We start from the raw sequence: 4,574 nt of genomic DNA, 5'->3' as shown, positions 1-4,574 counted from the left end.
TTTACAATTGTAATTGCTACATTCCTTTTTAAGCCCTTGGAATTTACATGACCACTGCTCTCTAAAAATATCAAATACTCAAAATTTGCCTGTGAATATATAAATGTCACTGAGAAATGAACAACCTTTTTTTGTTTTTTTTTACAGAATGTTACGTTCATTCTACAGTTGAAAGTCTGATTTGAAAGTATGGCAACTTAGGAATTGTTACCCAATCTAATAAAAATAACTATGACTTTAATAAAATGTGTTAGAAAATTATATTGGTTATACTCTTTACTTGACTGGAATTGCAGCATTACCAGCAACAAAAGATATATCCATTTTAAGAATGGGTATATTCTGACCATTATCTTTTTTTTTAATTTTTTTCTCTTGATTTTTTTTAATTGAGATTGTTCACATACATACAATTATCCAAAGACCCAAAGTGTACAATCAATTGCCAACAGTCTCATCATACAGCTGTGCATCCAGCACCACAATTAAATATTTTTTTTCAAATTTTAGAATATTTTCATTACTCCAGAAAAGCAATAAGGACAGAAAAAGGAAAATCAAATCCTCCCATACCCCTAACCAACCCTCTCCATTGTTGACTTATAGTATTGGTATAGTACATTCATTACTGTTGATGAAAGAACATTAAAATACTACTAACTGTAGTATACAGTTTGCAATAGGTATATTTTTTCCCTATATGCCACTCTATTATTAACTTCTAGTTATAGTATCATACATTTGTTTTGGTTCATGAAAGAGATTTCTAATGTTTGTATAGTTAATCACAGACATATCACAAGGTTCACTGTTTTATACTTTCCCATCTTTTAACCTCTAACTTTCCTTCTGGTGATACAGGTGACTCTGAGTTTCCGCTTTCCACCACATTCACACACCATTCAGCACTGTTAGTTATTCTCACAACATGCTACCATCACTTCTGTTCATTTCTAAACATTTAAGTTCATCCTAGTTGAGCATTCTGCTCATACTGAGAAACTGCTCCCCATTCTTTAGCCTCATTCTATATCCTGGTAACTTATATTTCATGTCTATAAGTTTACATATTATAATTAGTTCATATCAGTGAGACCTTGCAATATTTGTCTTTATGTGTCTGACTTATTTCATTCAACATAGTGCCCTCAAGCTTTCTTCGTCAACCCATTTTGTTTAAGACGGTTTTGTTCACACACCACACATTCCGTCCAAAGTAAACAATTGATGGTTCCCTGTATAGTCACGTATTTATGTATTCACCACCATCACCACTATCTATATAAGGACATCTCCACTTCTTACACAAAGCAGAAGGAAGAGTCAAAGAAGGTGGAGAGACAAAAGAAAAGGAAAAAAGAAAGAGAAATAAAAACATGGCAGCTAGGAAACAACAAAAGGAAAGATATCATTAAATTAAGTAGAATAAAGAATCAGACAGTATTACCAATGCCAAGAGTCCCATACCCCTCACTTTTGTCCCCCTCTTATATGCATTTAGCTTTGGTATATTGCCTTTCTTACATTAAAGGGAGCATAATGCAATGTTTTTGTTAATTACAGTCTCTAGCTTGCATTGATTGTATTTTTTCCCAAAACCTCCTTATATTTAATACCTTGAAAGGCTGACGTTCATTTGTTCTCCCATATGAAAAAGCATATTTGTAAATTTTATCACAATTGTTGAGTCTAGGTTTCACTGAGTTATACAGTCTCAATCTTTATCTTTCCTCTTTCTTTCTGGTGTCCCACATGCTCCTAGCTTTTGTCTTTCAACCATACGCACAGTCATCTTTGCTCAGTGTACTTACATTGCTGTGCTACAATCACCAAAAATTGTGTTCCAAACCTCACACTGCTGTCTTTTCCTATCTGTCTGTAGTGCACCCTTTAGTATTTCCTGTAGAGCAGGTATCTTGTTCTCAAACTCTGTCATTGTCTGTTTGTCAGAAAATATTTTAAACTCTCTGTCATATTTGAAGGACAGTTTTGCTGGAGATAGGTTTCTTGGTTGGCTTTTTCTTCTCTGTCAGTATCTTAAATATATCACACCACTTCCTTCTTGTCTCCATGGTTTCTGCCGAGAAATCCATACAAAGTCTTATCAAGCTTCCTTTGTATGTGATGGATCACTTTTCTCTTGCTGCTTTCAGGATTCTCTCCTTGTCTTGGATATTTGATAATCTGATTATTCAGTGTCTTGGCGTAGGTCTATTAAGATCTATTCTGTTTGGGGTATGCCATGCTTCTTGGATTTGTAATTTTATGTCTTTCATAAGAGATGGGAATTTTTCATTATTTCCTCTATTATTTCTCCTACCCCTTTTCACTTCTCTTCTCCTTCTGGGACCCCCATGATACATACATTCATGTGTTTCATGTTGTCATTCAATTCTCTGAGACATTGCTCATATTTTTCCATTCTTTTTCCTATCTGTTCTTTTATGTGTAGACTTTCAGGTGTCGTGTTCTCCAGTTCCTGAGTGTTTTCTTTTGCCTTTTGAAATCTGCTATTGTATGTCTCTATTGTGTCTTTCATCTCTTGTGTTGTGCCTTTCGTTTCCATAGATTCTGCCACTTGTTTTTTTGAACTTTTGATTTCTGCCTTATGTATGCCCAGTGTTTTGTTTATAGCCTTCATCTCTTTTGCCATATCTTCCTTAAACTTTTTTTACTGTGATTGTTCACATGCCATACAATTACCTAATGATCCAAAGTGTATAATTAATTGCCCCCAGTACCATCATAGAGCTGTGCATCCATTACCACAATTAATTTTTGTTCAATTTTTAGAACATATTCATTACTCCAGAAAAGATGTAAAGACAAAGCAAAAAAATAAAGGAAACTCACACCCTCCCATATCCCTAACCAACCCCCCTCCATTGTTGGCTCGTAGTATTAGTATAGTACATTTATTACTGTTTATGAAAGAACATTGAAATACTACTAACTGTAGTATTACTTTACAATAGGTATATATTTTTCCCCATATACTCCTCTACTAATAACTTCTAGTTGTAGTGTCATACATTTGTTCTGGTTCATGAAAGAGATTTCTAATATTTGTACAGTTAATCTCAGACATTGCCCACCACAAGGTTTACTGTGTTATACACTCCCATCTTTCAACATCCAACTTTCTTTCTGGTGACAAAAATGACACTGAGCTTCCCCTTTCCACCACACTCATGCATCATTCAGCACTATTGTATTCTCACAATGTGCTACCATCACCTCTCTTCATTTGCAAATATTTAAGTTCATCCTTGTTAAACATTCTGCTCATACTAAGCAACCGCTCCCCATTCTTTAGCCTCATTCTATATCTTGGTAACTTATATTTCATGTTTATGAGTTTACATATTATAATTAGTTCATATCAGTGAGACCCTGCAATATTTGTCCTTATGTGTCTGGCTTATTTCACTCAAGGTTTCATCATTTTTTTAGATAGTGTCATTCACATGCTATACGTTCCATCTCAAGTAAACAATCGATGGTTCCCTATATAGTCACATATTTATGTGTTCACCACCCTCACTACTATCTACATAGGATATGTACATTTCTTCCACAAAGCAGGAAGAAGAGTAAAAGAAGGTTGAAAGGCAAAAGAAAAAGAAAAAAGAGAGAAAAAACAAACAAAAACAAACAAACAAAAAAACATGACAGCTAGGGAGCAGCAAAAGGAAAGATAACCTTAGATCAAAGTAGAATAAAGAGTCAGACAACACCACAATGCCAAGAATCTCACACCCCACCACTATAACCCCTCTTATCTGCATTTACCTTGGTATATTGCCTTTGTTACATTAAAGGAAGCATAATACAATGATTCTGTTAATCATAGTCTCTAGTTTACATTGATTGTATTTTTCCCCCAATACCTCCCTATTTTTTAACACCTTGCAAAGTTAACATTTCTTTGTTCTCCCTTGTGAAAAAAATGTATTTGTACATTTTATCACAATTGTTGAAAACTCTAGGTGTAATTGAGTTATACAGTCCCAATCTTTATCTTTTGTCTTTTCTTGTGGTGTCACGTGCTCCTCACCTTCCCCTTTCAACCATATTCATAGTTATCTTTGTTCAGTGCACTTACATTGCTGTGCTACCATCACCCCAAATTGTGTTCCAAACCTCTCACTCTTTTCTTTTTCTATCTGTCTGTAGTGCTCTCTTTAGTATTTCCTGAAGGGCAGGTATCTTGTTCACAAACTCTCTCATTATCTGTTTGTCAGAGAATATTTTGAACTCACCCTCATATTTGAAGGACAGTTTTGCCTGATATAGGATTCATGGTTTGTGGTTTTTCTCCTTCAGTATCTTAAATATATCGTACCACTTCTTTCTTGCCTCCATGGTTTCTGCTGAGAAATCCACACATAGTCTTATTGAGCTTCCTTTGTAGGTGATGGATTGCTTTTCTCTTGCTGCTTTCAGGATTCTATCTTTGTCTTGGATGTTTGATAATCTGATTCTTAAGTGTCTTGGTGTAGGCCTATTAAGATCTATTCTGTTTGGGGTATGCCATGCTTCTTGGATTTGTAATTTTATGTCTTTCATAAGAG

Source organism: Choloepus didactylus, chromosome 3 (genome assembly GCF_015220235.1).
Source record: "Choloepus didactylus isolate mChoDid1 chromosome 3, mChoDid1.pri, whole genome shotgun sequence".
NCBI lineage: Eukaryota > Metazoa > Chordata > Mammalia > Pilosa > Megalonychidae > Choloepus > Choloepus didactylus.
This window is presented reverse-complemented; position numbering follows the sequence as displayed.